Genomic DNA, 26884 nt, shown 5'->3' with positions numbered 1-26884 from the left:
CCCTGGCTCTTTATGTATGTATAGATAGATGATACCTAGTATTATTTTTATTTTTAATCTTCCCCTGACATTTTTTAAAATAATGTTTAAAATATATATTTTTTATTGATTTCAGAGAGGAAGAGAGGGAAAGAGAGATACTGGTAGAAATATCAATGATGAGAGAGAATCAGCCACCCCAGGCTGCCGCCTGCATGCCCCATACTGGGGACTGAGCTGTCAACATGGACAGGTGCCCTTGACAGGAATTTAACCCAGGACCCTTCAGTCTGCAAGCTGATGCTCTACCCACTGAGCAAAACTGGCTAGGGCGGATATGGATTTTTTAATTGATTTTTAAAAAAGAGAGAATTAGAGTGAGAGAGAAACATCAGTTGCTTGCCTCCTGTAGGCACCCCCACTGTGAATGGAAGACACAATCTAGGTATATGCCCTGAATTGGAATTGAACCCCCAATCTTTTGGTGTACCTGAGGATGCTCCTACCAACACAGCCACCCTGCCAGGGCCCTAGTATTGCTGTTAATTTTAGAGCCTGTGAGAACATCTGATACCTATTTTGTCAATGATTTCCATGAACCAGAGCTATAAAAGCATAAAACTTTAGAGCTGAAGGAATTTAGTTACTTTGATAATTACTAGTCTAGTTGAATAAGATGTATGAAATATTGGCTCCAAAGCAAGATCTTGGAGATAACCTTAGTTGTAAAGGGTTTGAAAGATTTCCTGGATCAGCCTCTTGTTTCTTTGCTTCAGATATTCTTTTTCTAAATCCATTATTAGTACTTATTCATTTCGCATAATCTTCTAATCACTAGATTAAGATTTTGCTCATCACCAAAGCTGATCAAAGTGAGCTTAAAAAGACCCTTCTGTTGAGCTCATATGCATACACCTTAAACCAATTTCCTATTTGATTTAACCTGTAAGGACATGACCTTCCAGGGTCTTGCTGTTACATTTCTGTAAATAGCACAAGGCTCTTTTACCAAGGACTCTGGTTACCTAGTGCTGCAGTGCAAATCGTCTCTCCAAAACCATTATAGCTTGGAACTGGTAAAAAAACGCAAAATTCTCTGAAACCAGATACTGTGTCTTTTTTTTTCCTTTGTGGAGAAATTGCAATCCTGGTTACAGCCAGTAAAGCTTTCTAACCCGGTTCTCCCTCTAGAGGGAGACACAGTCCAGCTTTTTCCCCATTGCCGCCCTCCCATTTTTTACTGTCTTTTCCTGCAGGACCGCAGTTTGCTCTCAGCAGCAGCTGCGTCTGCTAACAGGCCTGGCGGTTGGGAGGCAGACGGAGGGAGGCAGCATCGTTTGGTCTTGCCACCCCATTTTACTGCTTCACTCAACCTGGAGTGTTGGGACCTATTCCCTCTCTGCGTTCTCTCCAACCAGGCTGGGTGGAGTAAGGGGTGTGGGTGGACAGGGGGTTCTGCCCTTTTCGGTGACTTTAAAAAAGGTACCACCGGTGTCTATGGACTGCATAGCGCTTAGGAGAGGGGGATTTGATTACTAAACCGTTTACTTTTTTTTCCCTTCGGTAATTTGGATTTGTTTCCTAGGCCCCCTCCCCCGTCTTCCCTCCCGCCTTTAGCGAAGTGACACACTTGCTCGCTCCAGTTGGATGTTGGAACTTACACCTTCTCGGAGGTGACGGTGCCAGGTACTGGGGAGAGGGGGACAGAGGCGACTTCCCTTCCTTCCAGCCCAGGATGCCTAGAGGGGCAGCGGTTGGGCTGCATGGGGCTCTGCCCGCAGCACTCCTAGGAGGGATTGAGGGGCTGCAGCTGGCCAGGCGTGGCTGCTAATTGGACTCACGCTAAGTCTCCGAGAGAGCATCAGCTGGGACCTATCTGCTAAAGGCGGGAGCACGGGCACCTGCACCGAGGAACCGGGGCGGCTTGCGGGCAGACGACGACCGGCCGACTCAGAGCCTCTCCTCCTTCCTGCCCAGAACCTCCCCAGCAACTCCTGGACCTGCGAGGGCCGGAGAACAGAAGTGCGTGGCAGAGGCTGCTTTCCTGAAGGTGAACCGTTCCGGCCAATTGCCTTTTCCCAGAGAGCAAAAGGGAGGGCGGGAGAAGGAACGGAGTCCTGTGTGAGTGTGTGTGAGAGGGAGAGACGACGTGAGGCGAGAGGAAAAGTCTGTACTCGGCGTTAAAAGCAAACAAATCAGAGATGGAATAAGGGCGGTAATTGCTGCAAGACCGCCTTGATTCTCGCAGTGGGGGGAGCTGAGCGCACCGCGCGTATCCGGCGAGGACGGCGGGCGACCGCGGGCGCTGGCGAGGGCTGCGGGACTTTGGCTTGTCCTCGGGGAAACACATTTTTTTTTTATTACTTTGACACCGTGGCATAGAAGGGAGGAAAAGAGGCGAGGCTCGCTCGCTCCACCTTCCATCCGCTTTAAGGGGATTCCGGTGTAAATGTCAAGAGATTCCTGAGTCTCTGTGCCATCGGAGGAGGAAACACACACACACGCGCGCGCACACGCACGCTCCGGACCTCACTCACCAGCCCTCCACGAGCACACCTCACCGGACTCCGGTTCCCTATGCCCCTGAACGGGGACGGCGGATTGGCATCTTGGAAGCGATGCAAGAGCGATAAGGCTGGCGCGGGCCCGCGGAAGCTGCAGGAGCATCGCTAGGTGTTGCCGCCACCAGGAAGCCGGGCTGCAGGTAGGTGCGAGCCGTGCCCCCGCGGGCTCGGGGGACTCGGGCGGCCGCTGGAGGACTGGGGCCCGGAAGCCCTCCCTTCCCCTCCCCGGGGTCCGGATCTGTTAAGGGGGCTCGTCGGGGCAGGCGGGAGGGGAGAGCCGATGCTGGTCGGGCGGCCAGCGTCTTCCTCGCGGGCTGTCGGGGTAGGGGTGCGGGTAGGGGGACACCGAGAGGGGAGCCGAGCGCACGAACGACGTTCCTAGCGCCGCGCCCTCCCTCCTTTTCTGCTCCATTTCTCCTAACCCTGCGAGCGACCCGGCCGAGGGTGAAAGCGAGTTTTAACCGGATCCCCCAGCCAGGTCCAGCCGGGTTGGTAATCATTTCGGACTGCTCACCAGGAGTTGGGGGTCGCGTTCGAGGCGGGACCGTTGAGGTGTGCCAGGGCGCCCCTCTGACATCCCTACTTTCTGTCCACTTCTGATTAGCTAATTCTCGGGCCTGCCTGCAGACGGTGGGCGTTTCAAGGAGGCTCGTTTCAATGAGACTTCCCCACTTCTATCTTCATAAAGAATCGTCCTGATAAGTTCCTCGGCCCCATCTATGTAAAGGGTTATTTCAATTTGGGAACGGACGCTTTATTCCCGAGTGAAATAAAGCTTTCATAGAGGATATCACAAGAGAGCTCCGGGAAAAGCATCATTAGACGAACTGCGTTCAAAACAACAACAAAACCCAAACAAACAGCTTCGAGAAGCGAATGGGTTTTCATTTCTTTCCCAATGGGAGCCTTCTCGATCTTACTAACAGGGCACGGTGTTTCTGCCCCATTGCCCTGCTGTCCGTTCACCCCTTCTGTCCCAGAAGGCCGGGTTCTTATCTGGAGGTGTTTTCTTTAGGCTATTGGTCCTCCCTTGCCAGTGGGGAACGTGTTGTTTCCAGAAACTGCCTTTGCAAAGGAAAGTTTGAGATTCGCCGCCCGATTTCTCCGAGGACTGCAGGCTGAGCTTTCTAGTCTCCACTTGAAAAGGAGTTAACTGTGGGCGCTTGCAGAGCTGCCGCCTCCCCACCCCTAGTGGACGCGGCGCTCTCCCCTTCAGCATTCCTCTTCCTGACCGTGTTAAACAATTGCCTGAAGCGTTTGGAATCAGATGTGTAGTTACTACAGTGGCTGGCTAGCCTCCCTCTCTTCAACCTGGTGCTGAAGAGAGTTTGGCTTGTGGCAATGAGACAGAAAAAATATCTTCTGTTTGTGTTAAATCCCCTCTTGCATTTTGTTGTTTTTGGAAAAAAACAAAACGAAACAAAAAAACTCAACCAAAACAAGCCTGTATGCAACCTTTACTCTGAAAAGTCCCCTCAGAGCAGTCAGTATATGAGTCCTTCTCTCAGGACAGGATGAATTTCAATGACTATTGACTGAATGATAATTATCTGGTTCCTGTCTTCCCAACTAGATTGTTTGAGACATTAATGTTCAGACTGTTATCAATTAACACATTAAAACTGCTCTATTAAGCAATGCAAGTTAAGACAGTTGAGTAATTAATTTCTGTGTAAAGTGCTAAATGGCAATAGCTAGCAAAGGAGATTGAAAACACTTCTAAAGCCTTTAAAAACCAGAGCATTAAGATTATAGGTATTCACTCCAGCCTTTCTATGTTTCCACGTGTACTCTCAGACTGGTGAATCTTTTACAGTTTCAAATCTGGCACCTAAAGAACCCTAAGAATGATCATACACATGTAATTTAATTTTTTCTTTTCCTACTTCATTCTGTCTCATCCTGGGTCAATTGTTTGCATATTGACCTCTTTTTAGAGTCCTATTTTTTAAAGCTATCAATAGCCATTGAAAGGCCATCAGCAACTACACTGAAGCGCATTTTATTTTGGTTTTCTGAATTTTCAATAAAAATGGGATTGTATTATTTACAGATAGTATGCTATGAGGACAGTGTCACACCAACTGAATGCTCAGACACAGTGACTCTTTTAAGAGGCAGAGCACAGTTTAGTGTTTTGCTTTCTATTAGGCATTTTTTAAAATTGAAAATCTTGATTCTTTTGCACACCTTTAATAAAATTTTGTAGTTTAGGATGCATAAACTTACGTATTAATATAGAGTGGTATGATATATGTCCCTTAAAGAAGAACCAAAACCTTGACATTAATGCCACAAGTTGTGCTAAAGGGGAATTGAAGTTTTCTGAGTTCGTGATTTTGAATCTGAAAAAATGTTAGCTACTTTAACAATGACAAATTGCAGAATGAAGATTTATTGAGATGCCCATGGATCTATGTCAAAAATGATACATATTGCGTAGAGACTACATTATAGTATTTACTAACCACCAAGTTATAAAATGTGAGGACACAGCTGTAAAAAGGCCTGTTTTTAAATGTGGTTACGTTTCCTTTGTAAAAATGTATAAAGTAATGAAATTTAGGGGTAATACAAGATTTTATAAACTTTATTTTGTGTATTATCAGAAAATCTTAGTGATCCTGGATCTAGTATTTTAACAAATGACCCTTTTACAATGTGTTTTTGAACACTGAAATATGGAGAGTGTATTTTAGGGTTGGTTTATCATTATTACAGGTTATGGATTACCCGGCATGGGGAGGGTAAAATGTGCCTTTCCAGCATTTTCCAGGATTTCTTATCACAGGCCCTAATAGAAGGTATTCTCAGATTCTGCCTGAGTTCAGCTGTGGCTGCAAACTGATGGACATTTGCCTCTCTAATGCATGTGTTAAACTAGCAATGCTCCAAGTGTCATCAGTTATTTCTAATATATTTGGGAAGATGAAACAACCAGAGTGCAAACAGTTCAGTGCCCATGCTTTTACTTCTCCAGTATTTTATTAGGGATGCCTCATTAAGTCGCATTATTCTGCAGCTGTTTTGTTCATTAAAGATTCAAGCAAAAATAAGGAACTTTACTGTGCAATGCAGTTTAGTTTCCTGGGTGAAAAACCATACGTTGAGGTAAAATAAGCATCTAACATAGTCCCCTTTGATCTATGCCTGACATTTACAATGGCAATTCATCAACCTGTTATTAGTAGGGTTCCCTCAAAACACAGAAGAAACACATTAGCACAGATGCTGCTAGATATGAAGGCCACACTAGCTAGATCAACCTCATATCTGGTCCACATACTTGCACAGTATTTCACATGATGCATCTTACTTAGGAAGCATTGATTTTTTTAATGCCATGTAATATGATGAATTTGCCATTTTGTTCAGAAATTTTTTGGTTAACTTTATTTTGAACACTGTATTTGAAGCATATTGAACTATACCACTGGAAGAGGAGGAATAATTTCACAATGAGTCTTTTTAGAGAACAGTTTTACTTTAGGTTTGGAGCATAGGCTGAAATAGGGGAGGTGGAGAGAAGGGCATGACAACCAGAGACCTAGAAGTTAGTTTTTGTTTTTTAGTTGTAATTCACCACTGGTTTATTGGGTAATTTTTCGAAAGTCTGATTCTATTCATTTGGCACAGTGATTTAGTGTCCTTGTCAATGAAATATAACTAACAATTCTTGTCTTCCACTTATTCTTAACAGAAATTTTTAGAGGAATGGTTAGACTTATTGGAACGTGAAGAAAAGTACTATTTAAATACATTTCTCTGCAATATCTATCTAATCTCTATATCTATACATATAGATGCACATGCATATATATATACAAATGCTTTTAATGGCACCTATGGAAAATGCTGGCTTTTGTATTGAAGGAGGTGAGAATAACTATAAAAAATGTGTACATTGTTAGTACATAGTTTTTCACTACTTTGCATGATTTGACCTACAGTACAGCTGTATCCATGGTTTAACAAGGTCATTTGCAATTGAGTTTTACTGTTTGAGCCACTGTTACACGCAGTATATTTTTCCTCTTTAGTTTTTTTATTTAAGGTATTTTTGTCCTTGCTCTGTTCAGGCCTGTGTAACTGCTTACTACATTTTTATTTATTAGGCTACAAATGCAAAAATTAATCAGTTTTGTCCTCTATGTAGGGATGCTTTGGGATGTGTTTATTGACACCATGACTGGGAATTTCAACATATTTTAAACACTGAGTATATCTGTATGCTGCTTTATTAAATATGCACCTCCACAGTCCAAACATAAACCTCGCATTACGTTAGAGCATACTATTCTGGTTTACAAGTGTTACCTACGCATTTTCCAGCAACATATTGATATTATAGGCCAAATTTCTATTAGATTTCCATAACCCACCCACTTCCAATGTATATATCACATGTATATGTTGGATTTCGTCCTCTGCTATAGTGATAGGCCATTTAGTCCCTGGAATCAGTGAACATCTGGCCTTTTTTAGGCAATTGATTATTATGACCATTGGGAAATACAAGACTGTCAGGTTACTTGGGATTCAGATGAAAAGTGAATATACTAGTATTCACTATAAGGAGAACATTTCATTTTGTTTACAGTGACCCAGATGGGGTATGAGAGATGACTAAGGAATCAGAGCTTATAGTACGCTTTTATTAGATAAGATCCTTTTAGTCACTTCCTCTAGTCTCCTGAATTACTCCATAGTAGCTGTAATTGTTTTATGATTTCCTCTGAATGGCCAGTTAGTGAAGGTACGTCTGTCTCCCTTTCCCTAGCAATAGCACAAACATAGTCATTCAATTAAATTTATCGTTATTTTTGAAACTCTTTACAGAGAGACTGGATATTGTGATAATGTTGAATTCTTAGCAGTTATGCTGGTAGGCTGGATTTAGAACTTTGACAATATGGGGACAAGTAGCCCCTTTGCTCTGTAAAGCTTATGCTTCACATAAAGCCCGGAGAGTGCAAAGTGGCTTTTGATGAATGCAAGGTTTGTTTTACTCAATATTTTTTTATGGTTTTTTTTTCTGCTGTGAACTAGTCACTGTATAATTGCATGCATGTGAATGGGCAACTGTGTTGACCTTTAAAGGTCATACAAAGATTCTAAACCTTTCAATTTCCAGTGATAATTGCCTATGACCTCCTGTTGCTGCATATGGAGCTTTCTGTGGAGTTTAATAATACAGAGTAATACTTTGGCTTTCTGTTGCAGATTATGCAGCTCTTTATAAGCACATTTACAAAGGTATCCATAGTAGGCACTCTGACAGAAGACTTTTGGAAAAGTGCATTTGCTTTGGAATAAAGTTTTCAAGCCAGAATGGCCTGGGCTATGAGGAGATGGACAGACTCTTTCTGGAACAACAACAACAACAACAACAACAACAACAACAACAAAAATCCATCGTTTAAAATTATCTATATGTAAAAACTGTGCAAAGTTTTATTTGATTCTGGCTGAGTTTTTCTTTTTTAATGTCCTTCTTGGAGATTCCAGTGAGAATTGAACTTAAATACTGGAGGAAGGAAATATGTCTGCTCTCTCCTGCTCTATTATGAAAAAGACCATCTTTATGAGAAAAGCAAGGTGTGTTGTTTGTTCCAGTCTGTTTTTTTTCTGGTTTCATTATCTTTGTCTTTATGGGTTTAAAGTAAGCAAAAGCAGGGGAGTAAAAAAGGGTTATGTGGTCGTAAGAATCTTAATAAAACCTCAAGCTAGTAGTAATATGACACAGAGACTTTGTTAGAATATATTGTTCAAGAGGGTAAGTGTTCTACGGCTCTAAAATTTGGTCTACTCAAGCAATATAGTTCTATGTACTAATGCAGTGAATTCATGTCTGCTCAGATCAATCAAGTATTCAGAAATAGCCAGTAAAGACCATTTGAGGAAAACAATATAGACACTTTTTTTAATTCGTATTAGTTTATGGACAGTTTCAAATTAATTTAAGGTGGACAAACCTGGTTATTGTTAGCATTTCTTTCTTAGTTTAGTTTTACCTTACTATAGGTGTCTAGTAAATGGCATGCTCAATTTTGTTAGTGCTGGAGAGTTCAGTGAATTTCTTCTTAGAATGGCTGTCAGACATACTAGTACCAATGACCTGGTCCTGCTTTTGTTTGTATTTTCTTCAGAAAGCTGAGTTGAATTGAGCGGAACAGCTCTAACTTTAGTTCTTTGTTTTTATGGTGTAAGGAGAAAGGAGGTAGATGTTGTACCTTTCAGTCAGGCAATCCAAAGGCCAAGAGCAAAGTGAAAGGGCATTGCAATCTCATACTCCATAAAACCATTTTGAATAGTTTTAAGTTCAAGGGATATTTTTAACCTAAAAATTTTTTCAGCTTTAGTTCTTGAAATGTTATATTACAGTAGTTTCCTGCTAAGATACATGTTTAGCATTATTGGAAACACCTTTTAGATTGATTGTTGGTGTGTTTATAAATATACCCAGAATTGGGTCAAAACTTAGATTTTGCTATTTGACAGACTTAGATATATTTGCTCATCCCATCATCTGCTGAGTGGCTAAAATTCATTGGCTTGCATTTTGGTTAGCAGATACATTTTGAAAATGACTATCATGAAAGCACTGTGGTACAGTGGCAAGAGGTCTGGAGATGCTTTTGTAGTTCTACCAATAAGTAACCATGCAACCACAAGAAAATAACTTTATTTCTATGAGCCTCAGTTTCTCAGCAATGTGTTTTTTTAAGTCAAGTTTTCAAGACAATTAAAAATTTAAAGAATTTCCTCTGTGCTCAGACCTACTAAACATCGTGGCATGGGAGTAATAGTACTATAAGACATACCTTTTAGTTAGACAGTCAAGAGACATCTAGCACATAGTTCCTGGCATATTAGTAAGTGTTCTGTAAATGCTTTTCAATAAGTGATTTGTAAAAGTTGTCCAGCTTTATACAATTGGGACGATGATGATAATGATAATAATGATTATGGTGATGACTAAAGACTATAGATATAGGGACATAAAATTGAATCAGACTAAATCTTATAATTCAGTTTAGCCATTTTGTCTAGCTTATATCATGCTGTTTTGTTGCAAAACAAATTATGGTAGACTACGAGTCTTAGGCTTGTTAGGGTTACATGTCTCTTCTTTACTGCTGGTTTTCATCGTCACTAAAATAAAACGAACAACTAAAATAGAGCTAGACTAGCAAATGAGTATTCTTCCTATACCTGTTGATAACTGAACACATTGATTCAAAATCTGTGTATAAATTTTTGAGAATTTTTCATTCCTGGGAAAAGTTTATTCATTTATTCAATAAGTATTTATTGAACAACTTCTAGGCGTTTGGGGTCTCTCAGTAAATAAAAAAAGACAAGGACACCTGTTCTCATAGAATTTACCATTTCAGTATATTACTTGAAGTTTTGAAATGAATCTGGAGGAGTGGTTCAAGAATGTACTGTGCTGTGTCTGCACTTGCCACTAATTCTTGTTTATGACTGTGAAGCATAGTTCTGAAAAGAAATTGTTAAAATAATTAAAATGTCTGAGTTGGAGTGAGATGTGTAGAAAAATAGCATAGTATATACTTAAAGTGAGTGGATTGATTCCACCTCATAAGTTCTATGATCAAACCTAGGGTAACACAAACAGGAGCACCTTTTCCTGAATTACACATGGAAAAGAATAAATTCAGATAGGCTGAATGATTTGAGTTCAGTGACATGATACTTCTAGAGTCCCTTAAATGGGTCACACATTCAAACACTTAAGGAGTCCGTGTGCGAATGTGAATGAGTGAAGCAGACCAAATAGAAGATGACAAATGGTAACTGACATCAGCTTCAGCTACAGTGTTGGGGATACCATAGGGAGTGGTGGAGATTCTGGCCAACATCTAAGTGAGAAAGCTGGACCTTGGCTCCCCTTATTGCCATGCCAGAATGTAGGTCTGGTATTGCCAGATTTTCTGGCTTGTAGAAGGAAACTTAGATGTGCAGATTTTTTGATGTGAAAGGTTCAGATTTTTAAATGAACTCAAAGTTAAAATACTCTGTGGGTCAACAGACATATCTGAAGGCCATATGCAGGCTAAGGAGCATGTTGAAAGGGGGATATGTGAGAACAGCTAGTTAGGGACCCTCTGTCATCTCTAGCCATAATCCTCCAACCCTACTGGCATCTGGAGTGAGACTAGTTGCCAGTACAGGGCTCAGCTGGAGCAGCTGAATAATAATGAGGAGTGGTTCAATCTCATCTCTGTATTTAGAAATGCAGAAGTTTAAATTGATGCCATGTATTTGGAATGTGCCTTGTAATTCTATAATGCCTTATTCTTTTAGATGAGTGCTTCTTAAACTTCAAAACGCTCACAAGCCATCTGGGGGAATTTTGCTAGAATGCAGGCTCTAGAGTGGGCCTGAGATTCTGCATGTCTAACATGCTTCCAGGTAAAACTAATGCTGTTGGCCCACGGACTACAGTTTGAGTTGCAAGGCTTTAGAGAGCATTCTCACTCCGAACTTCCATTCATGCATGCAGAAAAGTGGGAGGCCTCCAACCCTGACAGGTTTCTCTCTGCAATAACAGCCCAAACCTGGCCACTGACTTTGAACACTTTTCTCAAAGGCTCTTTAATCTGAGCACAGAATTCATGTTTTCCTTATTTTTCTAGTCTTTTGTTTAGAGAACATATCCCGCCCCCCCCACCCCAAGTATTAATCAGACATTATCTGTTCCTCATATATTAATACAAGTTTGATTCACTTCCTACAGCTTGAAGGAATAAGTTTATTTCTTAACTAAGGCATTATATTTGGCTCTCTAAATCAGTTTTGAAATTTTAACAATATTAGCTTCCCTTTAGGACTTAAATGTCAAAATTTTGGCCACAATATCTAGATTTTTGTTTTACTTAAGTAGTTATGAGTAGGCTAGAGGATGGATTTGAAAAATGATGGTTCATCTGTGTGTTTATTAGGCTTACTATTTTATTTTTTAATTTACCTTTATTATTGAAAGTATTACAGATATCCCCCATTTTCTCTTCATTAACTCCCTCTTCCCACCTCCTCCCCAGGCCTTCACCCACTGCACTATTGTCTGTGTCTATGGGTTACCCATATAAATTCTTTGGTTAATCTATTCCTGCCCCTCCCTCCCTGTTCTCCTTTCCCTATGAGATTCATCAGTCTGTTGCATGCTTCTATGTCTCTGGATCTATTTTGTTAGTTAGTTTATTTTATTCATTAGATATCATATATAAGTGAGGTCATGTGATATTTGTCTTTCTCTGACTGGTGGGCTTACAATTTAAAGTGGCTGTTTCTTGCCTGGCCTATGTAGCTCAGTGGTTGAGTGTCGACCCATGAACCAGGAGGTCACGGTTCGATTCCCCGTCAGGGCACATGCCCTGGTTGCGGGTTTGATCCCAGGTAGGGGGCATGCAGGAGACAGCAGATACGGTAGATGATTCTCTCTCATCATTGATGTTTCTATCTCTCCTTCTCCCTCTCTCTGAAATCAATAAAAAAACCATTTTAAAAATGTTTAAAAAATAAAATATCTCTATATAGATGAAATCTCTATATAGATGAAATGACTATCTCTGCTTTTTTTTTTTTTTTTTTTTTTTCATTTTGCACTGCTAATCCTAACCACCTTTCCACAGTGGTCTCTTTAGGATTGAAGACATAGTGACCTATTATTTAGGGAGTTTTACTTCTTTATATATCATTAGCATTTTTTTTTCTAAACCAGTTTTACTAATGCCAAGTGTCACAGCTAGGTTTGTGACTCTATTGTATTGAAGTTTGACCTGGGTCTTATGTCAGAAGCTCAGTTCATTGGGTAAACTATTTTGTTGTCAGTTTTATCAATGCCCTGAAAATTCTTATGTTTCTTATGCTGGCATATTAATTATAAACTGAGATTGGATTTAGACATGTCAGTCTGAGGGAGTGAAGCAATTTATTTTCTTGCAAGTTGTTTGATTAATATAGTTTGCAATAGTAATGCTATTAAAGCTTACTCAATTTCTTTCATTTAAGTGCTTCGAAGTTTCTGATATATATAATAGCTTTGCTTAAAACTAAGTAATAATATGATTTCATTTTCCTGAGCCTGTTAGACTGTAAGCTCTGTGAGGAAGAACTATGTGTATCATGTTTCTATTGATTCCCAGTGCTTAGCATAGTGTCTGGCACATAATAGGTACTTGATGAATTTAATGGGAAGATGATCACGAGCTCATATTGATAAAATGTCTTTTTGCATATTTCTTCAGTGTGTAAGAAAGTATTCTGTGAAGCATTGTCGTTTATTCTGTCTAACTGAGTGTGTGTTTATGTTGTTGTGAGAGAGAGACAGAGAGAACGTTTTGGAAAATATAGAGAGAGGCTATTGATTTTGACCTACACCTGAAAGATACTTTGGCATTAAAAAATACATACATTCTAGGCAAAATATCAAGTAGAAAAAAATAAAATTAGCATGCTGACCGATATTTGACAATTTACTGTAGTTTGGAGGTTTAGAGACCACATATGCTTGTGATTCTACTGTAAATTAAATAATATTTGTCAATGTCAAACTTAAGTGTTGTTAATCACATATGGAATATACTTTGATTGCTCTTGTCAGTGACTTGACTCATAATTCATTAGGGAATTTAATGCCATTTATTCTTATCTACATAATTAGCATTTTCATAATTTATCATGAACCAGATTTGCTTCTTTTCACCTTCAGGAACACTTTTGATTGTGATACCATTGTTCTTGGCTTTAATGATATTTAAAATTATTGGTGTTCTAAAATTTAAATACTATTTAGTACAGATAATATGCATTCAAATATTTTATTTTAGTTCTTCTAGATCAACTAAAGATTTTAAATACTTGCTGCTATTGAAGATTTTACAAAATTAAAACTTTATAAATATTTGATTATTAAGAAAACGCATGTGTATTATAAAACCAAGAGTCACCCTAACCAGTTTGGCTCAGTGGATAGAGCATTGGCCTGCGGACTCAAGGGTTCTGGGTTCAATTTTGGTCAAGGGCATGTACCTTGGTTGCGGGCACATCCCCAGTGGGGAGTGTGCAGGAGGCAGCTGATTGATGTTTCTCTCTCATTGATGTTTCTAACTCGCTACCCCTTTCCCTTCCTCTCTGTAAAAAAATCAATAAAATATATTTAAAAAACAAACAAACAAACAAAAAAACAAAACCAAGAATCAACTCATTAGATCCTCAAAAACTTAGTTGCATTTTTTGTGTCACCTTTATTTTAAAAGTTTGAGTTAAATTGTGTATATTAGCATCCTATATGCTTAAAACGTTTCTTAAAACCCTTGAATATGATATATTCTTTGAAGTATAAAGTATGTCTCTTGCATGCTTCCATGTCCCTGGATCTGTTTTATATTTTTGGAACTCCTCAATGAGTCAAAAGACAGTCTTTGAAATAAATGGACCCGTTATTGCCTGTATTGTCCCAGAACACTGAGATGTGTATAATTGAGATCTAAGCTTATTGAGCTAGGACTACTGTGGAACTTATTGAAAAAGACCTATTTTTCTTCCCCAACTCAATACCAAATGTGAGATGAATGAAAAATTTAGGGACTGTATAGTACTAATTTTCAATATCAATCAATAGAATTAAAATCAGGCTTATTGTATAGTGGTAAATTTTATTTTGGAGCAAAGTCCAAGTTATAATCCTAGGAAGACTGGATTAGCTATGGTTTTCTTTGCATGGTGTCTTTTCCTAGCAGCTGATTACATCTAGTCTTTAAGGTGGGCTTCAGGGTCTGTGGCCAGCACTTCACTTTGTATTTGTGAAGTCTGCTTCAAGTTCAGTGGGTAGGTGGTATGGCAGACTGGAGTGAAATGAGACACAGAAATAAGACGGAATAACTGGCAGGGACCGAGAAGGTTTGCATTTGGTAGGGAATTCCAATGGGAAGAGGAATTAGGAAGGGAGAAAATAGAGGTGAAAAGGAAAGTTTGTTCTCACTAGCATTTTTATACAAAAAAGAGGAAATCCTTGACCTTTTCTGAGAGATTAGAAGTTAGACAAAGAATAAATCCATTGCAGTTCTTGGGGGAACAAAGAGGTAAACTGGCAACCAATAGAAGTAAGACTGTTGAGAGAAAAATGTCTGATGCCAAACCAAAATTTTCCCTTGGACTTGCAAAAACTGTAACTGGGAATAAGAAATTTTCATCAAGGTATTTTACCAAACTAGAAGTCTGAAAGAATGTTACCAAACATTTTTGTCATTAGTTTCTCATTGGCAAATTGGATTTAATTTATTTAGATCTCTCCAAGCTTCTTTAAGTCAATGATGACCATAGGTCATCATATGCTTCTATTAACATATCTTGAACACTGTCCTTTCTCTCTGCCTCTTCCCCACACTATGAAATTCTTGAGGTCAAGGAATGTTTCTTATTCTTCACCATGTACCGCCCAAGGATAATCTAGAACATATTCAGACATTTAATATTTATTTTATTAATTTATCTTTAATTTTTTATTCTAAAATTGGAAATTATTTTCATCTTTATTTTCCATAATAAACAACAAAATGTGTTCCAGAGGCATACATAAGTACATTTACATAGTGCTGTATTGTTTATAGAAATGCTTTCATACATGTGATTTCATTTGATACTATAAAATGGCTAGGAGTTAGGGATGAGTGATATTTTCAATTCTGGGTGAGGAAACGGATAAAAATCATACAGCTAGCAATGCCAAGAGGCTGGTTTGAATTTAAAGCCTATCTGCTGGGAGATAATTCTCCATGGGTCTCTCAAGACATTAACTGCCTGTTTGTTCCATAAGATCTTTTTAAGGATGTTTCAAAAGTAAACTGTCTCCCTTTGATTCACAAGGCAGATTTGCCTACTGTCCAGCATAAAAAAAAAAAAAAAGTCTCTCTCTAGGACAAAGGGAGGTCTGCTTGTTGTCCATTATAGCATACTAGAGGCCTGGCACATGAAAATTCATGCACTTTGGGGGTGGGGTGGGGGTGTCCCTCAGTCTGGCCTGTGCTCTCTCGCAGTCCAGGAGCCCTCGGGGCGGGGGGGTGGGGGGGGATGTCTGACTGCCTTGGAGGCGGGAGAGGCTCCCACCACTGCCACTGCACTCTCCAGCCATGAGTCTGGCTTCAGGCTGAGCAGCACTCCCACTGACCACAAGGGGGCAGCTCCTGCACTGAGCGCCTGACCCATGGTGGTCAGTGCGCATCATAGTGATTGGTCGTTCCACCATTTGGTTGACTAGCATATTAGCCTTTTATTATGTAGGATTTGGGTTCACTTAGCTCAGGGTCCCATAAACCGATGTGTGTACAACATCCACATGGGCTGCTTTGCATCGTACCTGTGGGACTTGGAGTAAGGGAACGCACTAACCTTCATGCTACTTGATATTCAATAAGTAATAAAGTCTTTTGTCTCTGACACAGGAGTCTCATGTCTTTTGCCAGCAACCATAAACTATGGTAGCCTAACTTGTAAGATTGTAAGTAGGGTAAAAATCTCAAACCCTTCACAGTTTTTGATAGTGTCTCGTTCTGTCACATCAAATCATGTCTCTTTTTCTTTGCCTACTTTATGTCCACTCTCATAGCTACTCTAAGTAAAGTTGTGTGATCTATTTTACTGCTGTCAGGCTTTCAGTACTCCCCCACCTGAGGTCCATCCTCCTCTGATATTCAGGAAGATCCTTTAGTGGCAGTATAGAGGATAGGTTCCATGGGGGGCAGAATAGGAAGTCAGGGGAACCAGCTAGGGAGGTATTTTATGATTCTAGTGAGAACTGGAAAGAGTTTGAAGAAGAGAGTTGAAGGAAGGAAGGAAAAAAAGACACAATTTAGAGGTGGAAGATGGAACCAGTGGGTCTTAGAGACTGAATGAGTGGGGGAGAGAGAGAAGAGAGTCAAGAATAGGTCCTGGCTTCAGTGACTGATATCATTTATACAGAAACATCCTGAACCTATTGTAGTCTATCTAGATCAGTGGTTCTCAACCTTCTGGCCCTTTAAATGCAGTTCCTCATGTTGTGACCCAACCATAAAATTATTTTCGTTGCTACTTCATAACTGTAATGTTGCTACTGTTATGAATCATAATGTAAATATATGATATGCAGGATGGTCTTAGGCGACCCCTGTGAAAGGGTCCTTTGACCACCAAAGGGGTCGCAACCCACAGGTTGAGAACCACTGATCTAGATGAAGACAATAGGCTTAATGTTAAGCATTTTGAGTTGAGATGCCCTGGGGATATCCAAGAGGACATTTAAGTAAATAGTGGTACATTTGAGTTTGAAGTTCAGGTCAGAATTATGGTTTAGAGATAGAAGTTTGGGAGTCATCAGCATACATGTTGCAGTTGAAACCTTCTGACTGGATGAGGTCTCCAGGAAGAATGTGTAGAAAATACCAAGGAGAGACAGAACCCTGGGGAACAATAATGTATATAAAAGAACCTCAGCTCTACTTAATGTCAGCAGGAAGAGTCGCTTTCTCTCTGTTGTTCTCTTTCTGGATTTTTGCCCAGTTTTCAGGAACTTGGCCTCATAAACCAGGGAGTCCACCTCTCCTGCCTAGAGAAGCTGATAATAGCAGGACGAGAGAGCAATGGTGAAAAGTGGGCAGCATGTTCAGAGTTCCCCATTTCCATTTTCCCTCTGCTATGCCCTGAATATTATCATGTACTAAGGCTGTGCCCCTGCATAGCTGTCACAGACAAGAACACTGTGAGGGTCCAGAGACTTTTCATTTGTGGTCTTTATTCTCCATGGAGATCTACAGACATAAAAAAAAAAATTAAAACCCAAGTGTTTACAATGTGCCAGCACTGTGCTAAGCACTTTACATGAGTTACCTTATTTAAATCATGCAGTAATTCCAGAGGAAGGTACCACTAGTATCCATCCTATATAATAAAAGTCTAATATGCTAAGTGTCCAGTAGTCCAGTCGTCCATTCAACCAATCAAAGCATAATATGCTAATGCTATGCTAAGGCAGCTCAACCGCTCACTATGACGTGCACTGACCATCAGGGGCAGACAGTCAATGGGTCGACCAGTCGCTATGACGTGCACTGACCACCAGGGGGCAGATGCTTCGACCAGTAGGCTAACTTGCTGCTGGGGTCTGGCCAATCAGAACTGAGTGAGATGAGCCGGACACGCCCTGGAGCCCTCCCATGACCCCTCCCCCCAGCCAGCCCCAACAGGCCCCCATCAGGGCGGGCCAGCTGGACCCCACCCATGCACAAATTCATGCACCGGGCCTCTAGTAGTATTTTTATAAAGAAGTAGCTTGACCAAGGCCACACAGCTTGTAAGAAGTGCATACCCTACCTTCAGAGCTGAGTTTTAACCATACAGTACTGCATGTTAGTCATACTTGTTGTAAAATGAGACTCATTCTGCTTAGCAGAAGGCTAGTTAGAGAATTGTCTTGGTTCAAATTACTTATATTTAGACATCCTAAGTATGCCCTATTTCTTCAAATTTAGAACTATATTATTCAAACTACACTATAATATCTATAGCATTATTTGAATATGTCACAGATTTCCCATAAGTGTCTTTCTATGTCTCCTGTTTCATTTGATAAAAAATTTTAAGTAATGAGATATAGAACTAGCATTCAAGAAAATCTGGAAAAAATTATATACTCAAATATTTATTACTTTGAATTAAAAAAACTAAAACAGCAACTCCAGCTCCTAACCAAAAGTGAGCTAAAGTGTCTTTTTCAGGAATTTAAATTCAGACTAAAACATTCTATTACATTTACCTTACAAAAATCTCTCCTGGGCTCCTTGCTCTGTAAGAAATGGGATTCTTGGGGGCAGGGCAGGAATAGCCTATGCAGCAGCCCTGTTTGCAGAATGCAGTTGCATTTGTAGAACATCAATGTAAGACCAATGAGATGCTCAATGCTTGGTAAGGATTGTACATTGCAATCTTCTAATTTTCTGATTAATGACAAAGCCTCACAAAAACATTAATTATATTGAAAAATTTCAGACAATCCCTGTTTGAGTAAACAGTAAATATATCTGTAAATGGACCTTTCCCCGAATAATATTGTAATATAGCCAGCAGACATTCTATGGTAATGTGAATAGTAGGTTCCTATCCTTGAATGTTATAGATGTTTTTAATATGAGGACAACATCAGAGGAGGAGTTCTGTATTACAGCCACATTGTATTTTCTTTTGACTCTGTGTTTAGAACTCAATGTTAGAAAAGAATAGGATAGATTGAGTATTTTTTTAAAATGAGAGGTATACTGCAATGCCTCTGTAGACATACATTCAGATGTACATATTATATGTATTATGCACTCTTTGTATACTTGATTCACTTTCTTGGTCTGAATTATAGTTGTTGCTTATCGAGTGGAATAGTAATTGGTGATAACTAGTCTTAATAGCAATAAGTTAAATATCACTGTAGATTATGCTCTAAAATTATAAATGGAAACAAAACTTTCTAGCTGGGGCCAAGGGAAAGGCTCTTGTGAAGAATAAGATTTAAAATAATAACAAACAACAATGTAATTTCATTTGAGGATCCACTTTGTTGAAGATGACAAGATAATTTTTTTTAATGACTGAAGGAGGATATGGCAAAGTGAAATTGTGGTATAAAGAAGCTTATTGTAAATACACAATAACTAGAGAAGAATAAAAATGTGAAGCCTGAAGAAATGATTTAATTAGAGCACTGAGTAGCCATTTCAAATATTTTTCTTTGCATATTTTATTATAACATTTACACATGAGTTTCCACAACCCAATAATCTTATAGTTTTAAACCGGAAAAAAACTTTAGAGTATATACAATCCAAAAGCCTCACTCTATAAATGATGTCTCAAGGCCCAGAAAAGTAGCTTGATTTTCTGAAGGGCAAAGAAATTCTGTCAAACCCAGATCTGGAACCCAGGTTTCCTGATTTCCCAATGGGATGTTTGCACTACAAATAATCTTTGTCAGCTTTTCATGGAATCAGAGTTTTGGAAGGGAGTTTGGGAGGTACCTAATCTATCTTGCTTTCTTACAGTGATTTAGAAAGTTATGTGAATATTGATAAAATTAAGGGAAAAAAGATCCACAGAGAAAGGAATGTTAAAATTTCATTCAGTTATTTATTCTAGCGTTTAAAACCCTGTTTGTCAATATACTTATTCATTTAATCGTTATTTATGGAGCACCTACTATGTGTCAGGCACTGTGCAGATACATGTAAAACATATACTGATGCAGATACTTGTAAAGCAGAATGTCCTTGGAGTTTATAATCCAGTGGGGGAGACAGCCATTAAGTAAATATGTATTTCTGTATGTACACACACACACACACACACACACACACACACACACACGTTTGCAGATTAGGGTAAGTGTTATATCAGAAAATTTATTTTCATATATTTAGAAAACAATGTTTTATCAGTGGACACACATACAAAGAAAAGTATTTTGATTCAAAATGAGAGAAAATTTGTTATAGTTAGAGCTGTCCAAAGATTAAGAATTTTAGAAAATGGTAAATTTCTAGCACTGGATTTATAGCTATTAATGGAGCCACCTTGTTATAATAGAATTACTTATTTGTTTGCCTTAATCACTAGATGATATGATTCTTGAGGGCAGGGACTGTTCTTTTCCTATTTTCTGGTACACTGTTGTCCTTGTCTTCTCTCTCCTCAATCTATAATTTTGCTAAGTAAGAACATTAAAATTTTCTTAAATGTCTTTTTTTTGAAGAATGGTTTTATTATATGATCTCTGCTGTTTTTCTTTTTGACAAAGAGATTTTGTGATGATTTGCTTTAATAGGTTTCTAGTTACATGAAAAATATATATGAGAGACAATACAGTTACATTCTGATCATCTTCCTAATCCTCCATGAATTTTTAAAAATAATAGATGTGGGCCTGCGGCCAATTTCTTAGTATTATAATATATTTATATATTTAGTTTTACTTGATCTTAGTATTGTCAGTATGAAATGCATTAACAGTGAAGAAAAGTGGTCTTGTAATGTATCTTGAGAAATGTCTTTTGGGGTATGCCTTTTCTTGATGATGCATTACCAAGGGGCTATCATGTAGCAGAAATTTCTTGTTATTGCTCCAACTTTGTTCTAATGTAATTTCACTACCATCAAAGTACAGGGCCTATATTTCAGATTTTGGAATTCTGTAATATAAAATTTTAGCAGAGCATAGCTCAAAAATTGCATGTGGATTTGCTTGGTTATGTTCTCTGTATTCTTTTTTTTCTCTTCAAATATTATAGATTGTCTGAATGAATCAGCTATCAGTAGAGAGGATTTACTTATGTTCTCTGTATTCTTTTTTTCTCTTCAAATACTATAGTTGTCTCATGAATCAGCTATCAGTAGAGGTGATTAATAATAAAACTTAATAATAGTGATTAATATTAAAATATCAACAGCAACAATACCACATATAATTAAAGAGACTGTGATACCTTAACTGTGGTGGGTCATAGTAAAGTGAATAATAGAATGTTGCTAGGTTGCAAAGCACTTACTGGTTCTAAAGTATTGATCAATCAAGAAATGCTACAACAGCCTAAGTATTAAACTAAGAATAACAGTTTTAAAAATTGGCCCCAAAGTGCCCATCAGTGGATTAGTAGATAAAAAAGCTGTGGTACATTTACACAATGGAATACTATGTGGCTGTAATAAGGAAGGAACTCTTTTTTTAAAAAAAAATATTTTTATTGATTTCAGAGAGGAAGGGAGATGAAGAGAGAGATAGAAACATCAATGATGAGAGAGAACCATTGATTGGCTGCCTTCTGCCAGTAGGGGATTGAGCCCACAACCTGGGCATGTGCCCTTGACTGGAATCGAACCTGGGACCCTTCAGTCTGCAGGCTGATGCTCTATCCACTGAGCCAAACCAGCTAGGGCAAGGAAGGAACTGTTATCCTTTGTGACAGCACGGATGGACCTGGAGAGCATTATGCTAAGCAAAATAAGCCTGAGAAAGACAAATATCACATGATCTCAGTTATATGCGGATCTAATGAACAAAGTAAACTGATGAACAAATTAGGTCCAGGGACATGGATACATGGAACAGAATGACAGATATCAGAGGGAAGAGGGGTAGAGGGAATGGGAAGACATTTACCAAAGAACATATATGCATATATGCATAGCCCATGGACACAGACAATAGTGTGATGAAGGCTTGGGGTGGGGCAGGAGCTGGGTGGAGGGGGGCAAAGAGGAGTAAAATGGGGGACCTCTGTAATGCTGTCAACAATTAAAATATTTGATCCCAAATAGCCTTGGCAATCTTGAGAAAGAATGAAATTGGAGGGATCACAACCGGATATCAAATTATACTATAAGGCCATTGTAATCATAGCAGCCTGGTACTGGCACAAGAACAGGTTTATATATCAGTGAAACAGAACAGAGAGCCCAGAAATCAATCCGTGCCTTTATGGTCAATGAATATTTGATAAAGGAATCAAGAGCATACAATGGAATAAAAACAGTGTCTTCAATAAATGGTGTTGGGAAAATTGGACAGGTACATGCAAAACAAAAAAAGAAACTAGACCACCAACTTCCACCATATACAATAATAAACTAAAATTGGATAAAGGACTTAAATGTAAGTCATAAAACCATAAAAATCCTAGAAGAAAACATAGGCAGTAACGTCTCAGATATCTCTTGTAGCAATATTTTTGCCAGTATATCTCCTAGGGCAAGGGAAACAAAGGAAAAAAGTAAACAAATGGGACTGCATCAAACTAAAAAGCTTCTGCACAGCAAAAGGAACCATCAAAATGAAAAGGGAACCACTCTATGGGAGAACACATTTGCCAATAATACATCTGATAAGGGGTTAATTTCCAAATCATATAAAGAACTCATACAACTTAACACCAGGAAGACAAATAACCAAATTAAAAAATGAACAAAGGGCATGAATAGACACTTCTTTAAAGAGGACATACAGATGACCAAGATACATATGAAAAAATGCTCACATCACTAATTATCTTAGAGAGGCACATTAAAACTACAATGATGTATCACTCCACACCTGTTGGAATGGCTACCATCAATACATCGACAAGTGCTGGTGAGGATGTGGAGAAAAGGGAACCCTAGTGCTCTGTTGGTGGGAATGTAGCAGCCACTGGAAAACATTATGGAGTTTCCTCAAAAAATTAAAAATGGAACTGCCATTTGACCCAGTGATCAATCTCACTTCCGGGAATATATCCTAAGAATCCCAAAACACCAATCAGAAAGAATATATGCACCACTATGTTCAAAGCAGCTTTATTTACAATATCTAATCTATGGAAACAGCCTAAGTGCCTATCAGTAGATGAATGGATAAAGAAGCAGTGGTAAATAGATAAAAAAAAAAAGCAGTGGAATACCATATGGCTATAAAAAAAGAAGGCACTCTGACCCTTTGCAACAGCATGGATGGACCTGGATATTATTATGCTAAGCAAAATAAGCCAGTCAGAGGAAGATAAATACCATGTGATTTCACTAATATGTGAAATCTGATGAACAAAATAAACTGACGAACAAAATAGAATCAGGCATGGATACATGGAACAGAATGACAGTTGTCAGAGGGGAGGGAGGTTGGGAGGACTGGATAAAAGAAGGTGAAGGGATTAGCCAAAGAACATATGTGCATAGCCCATGGACACAGACAACAGTGTGGTGAAGGCCAGGGGAGTGGGCTGGTGGCTGGGTCGAGGTGGGAAAATGGGGGGCATCTGTAACAGTGTTAACAATAAAAAATAAAAAAATAGAATGTAAAAAAATATTTTTATAAAATGTTCTCAGGTAGAGCCACAATAATAGCCCAATAGCTCAGATAGTTTGATACCTGATAAAGCCCCTTTGCAGTTGGGGTTTATAGCTCTTCATGGTCCCTATTTAGTAACTCCTATAGAGAAGTAATAAACAAATACATAACTCTAGTAGAGCAAATGTGGACATAGAAGAACATAAAAGCAGAGTGATCTATCTCAGGAACCTGGCTGACTTGATGTATAAGTTGAATACGTTTCAAAACCAATATTTCTTTCATGTCTTGGCAACATTTCAGAGGGAGGCACATCTTGACACTAGCTGTATCACGGAAATTTTTTCCTTACAGAGTTTGTCTAAAGTACTCACCCAGGGTGAGGCCAATGCCTTATTGTAAGATTCACCTGACCTAAAAAATATCTTTACTTAGAATTATGATGATGATAACACTGGAATCTGACATATAGTTTCCTGTGTTCGGCATTTTAAAAAGGGGTATCAGTTATTTTAGGCCTCAAGGAAATGGTTAAAGCTTGCTCTAGGGTCCTTGGGATTGCAATTTTCTCTTCTGGCTTCCATAAATCACTGGCCCAACAAGACAAACAAGAAGAGAGTTACGGTTCTTGTCAAGAACTTGGGAAGCCATACAAGATATGCATTGTCTCAAAGGTATATGATTACTGCTGTTACTATCTTAATTTATTTTTTAGAAGTGTGCTTATGTTGGAAGCTCATTTCTATTGTACACCTCAGACTCATTCCTATTATACAGGTGCTATACATTATAAATAGAATGTACGAATAAAACACTTATTTAAAAAGACCTACTAGTTATTTAAAAACATTTATTTCTTGTGCTGTTTTCTAATTTACCACTTGTCTAGATGGCTTCATTCTTTATTATAATGCACTTACAAAACTTTTACTAAATGCATATTTAAGGCATATAAAACCCTGCAAAGCTAGTACATTAATACCTGTAGTGCAGATAGTCATTAATTTACAAATATTTGTGTTCAGGTGTCAGTGTAGTGCATGTTAGAAGTATCTCAATGTATCAAATAGGTTATAGACTTTGAAACTAGACAACTAAGATTAGAGTTATAGCTCTATTGCCTACCAGCTGTATGATCTTGGCCAAATCACCCAGTTTCCACAAAACGTCAAACTTTGGAATTCCCATGCTGTGGATACATGAGGAAGGAAGGAAAAAGTAAACACCAAAGGAATTACTAGAGAGACAGACATTGGATTAATGTGGTGTCCCTCAGGGTAAAGGTGATGGTATTAAATGTAGCAGAGAGGCTAAAAGGAAATGAGAAAAAGGCCATCACATTCTGAAATTATAAGTTCATCACAATAGAAATTGAGAAGGCTTTCTACCTAAACATAAGGAAGGCTTAACCCTTCTTTAGAGGGATATTTCATATGACAAAATAGCTCATTATAATTGAACAAAATATTTCCTTGTCTTAGACTTGTTGAGGGACACTGTGTTCCAATTTTAGCTTGGCCACTAGCTAGCTCACTTTGTAACCTAGGGCAAATCATTTAATTTCTCTGGGCCTCATCTCTATAATGAATTGTGTGTTTTTTAAAAAATATATTTCTTTATTGATTTCAGAGAGGAAGGGAGAAGGAGAGAGAGAGATAGAAACATCAATGATAAGAGAGAATCACTGACTGGCTGCCTCCTGCACACCCCATACTAGGGATCGAGCCCGCAACCCAGGCATGTGCCCTTGGCCAGAATCAAACCCAGAACCCTTCAGTCCACAGGCTGACACTCTATCCACTGAGCCAAGCCAGCCAGGGCATGTATAATGAATTGTTGAGTGAGGACAAAGGTATATGATTACTACTGTTATAATCACCAATGTGCTATTGTTAGAATGTGCCTGACCATGTACTAATTACTTTCTATCCATTCTTTCATTTATGTGATATTTAATGTTCCTTTTTATCTAGAATTTCATTAATTAATCTGAAATGTTCAGAAGCACTAGCAGTGGAAACTACTCTGAATTAACCAAGATTATGTCTACATTTTTTTTCCAGTTAATTTTTTACATTTCTAATTGATTACGGGGTGGATTTAAAAAATAGAGACTTTAAATATTTTATGAATCATTTGTGCATTAATGTCTAAGACCTGAACCCTGGCTAGATTTAAAATATAAATTCCCATGGAAGTGGCACTTGTATTTTTAGGCATGTTTCTTTCACTAAAGTCAGACATGCCCATTAAAAAACTAAATGAAATATTCCTTTAAAAAGAACTCAGTGTCTCAGTAAGTCTACCTGGCTTTTGTTTGCAAGTTCCAGCACATTGATGTCTTGAGTATAAAAATGTATTTAAGTTCTCTAGGAATAAGATAGATGTTCTCAGGTTCAAGAGAGAGAGAATTGTTGAAAAACTAAGTGAAACTTTGGCTGCCCTTCAAAAACCTCAAGTTTACCAAATTGCAGATTAATGGACTCAGTTCTTGCTCAAACTTCTAAGGGAGAGTCCTATCCAGGAGGATTCATGGAATAAGCACAGATGTCCTTTGAATGGTACTAGTTGAAAACAAATCAAATACTAGATTTCTTGTTCCACTCTCTTTGATGGCCCGAAATAAGACTATTCATAACATTTTCATTTTCTCTGTTTTCCAAAAATAAATTAGGTCTCAGCTCTGCTTATAGATGCATCTGTTGAAATGACAATTCTTTAAATGAAGTCACGGGAAGGAGTTAAAATGCAACCTTTTCCCCACTTCTCCTTGTTCCCAACCCTTGTGTTTTTAATTTACCCATCAAAAGAAATGTGACATGGTAATACAAATGCTTATTGCTGGTGTCCATTTCTCCTTTGCCTAGCTTTTTGCCTAACCTTTGCAGTTATGTTAGGCTGTTGCCAGATTTACATTACTTAGAAAACAAACAACTATACTTGCCATACTTACATTAACAGCCTCTCTCTAAAAGCATCTGTCTTTGAAAGTAGATTTTACAAATGAAAGAGGACATTCTGTGGGTTCTTCCATTTCCGTGATTGCTCACTTGGTTTCCACAAATCATCTTTAAATAGGTAAGACACCTCCCTGAAGATGAGAAGGAAGGTCAAAGAAAGACTAGAACCACTGCCCTTAGCCGCTGTGAGAAACAGCACAAGGAAAGGGAGAACAATGATTGCTTCTGGCCCAGAAGGAGTTAAGAAAGAAAAGTGGTTCTTTTAAATAGTTAATAACAGCACCACGACTGCTGTTAGGTGTTATGCAGATAAAATGGATAATTGTGGTTAGATAAAAGACCAGCTCCTGAGAGCGGGAAAGGTTGTGACTCGTGTTTTCTACTCACGTTTGGAGATTTTGAGTGGCACTGAGGCTTTTTTGTACAGAATTGTAAAGGGAGTGAAATACTCTTTCATATTTTTCATGAAAGATCCTTGCTGATTCATATATGTTGCTCCCTTCAGAGACAAGATAGGT

The 26884-nt window shown here is 38.7% G+C and overlaps 1 protein-coding gene across 3 annotated transcripts in view; it reads left to right on the top strand.

Annotated features, from left to right (window-relative positions):
• Window positions 1-1298: 1298 nt before the first annotated feature.
• The window catches only part of TAFA2 (TAFA chemokine like family member 2), a 472775-nt gene continuing 447189 nt past the window's right edge, over window positions 1299-26884 (top strand). For 2 of the 3 annotated variants that reach the window (XM_059683445.1, XM_059683444.1), the window contains exon 1: window positions 1304-2683. The gene's annotated coding sequence lies outside the window, so the exon portion shown is untranslated. Of the gene's footprint in view, window positions 2684-26884 lie in introns of all 3 variants that reach the window. The other variant, XR_009451245.1, reaches the window with a different exon arrangement.

This window comes from Myotis daubentonii, chromosome 2 (genome assembly GCF_963259705.1).
Source record: "Myotis daubentonii chromosome 2, mMyoDau2.1, whole genome shotgun sequence".
In the NCBI taxonomy this organism is placed as follows: Eukaryota; Metazoa; Chordata; class Mammalia; order Chiroptera; family Vespertilionidae; genus Myotis; species Myotis daubentonii.
Note: the sequence above shows the minus strand (reverse complement) of the source record. Positions and strands in the feature narration are given on the sequence as shown.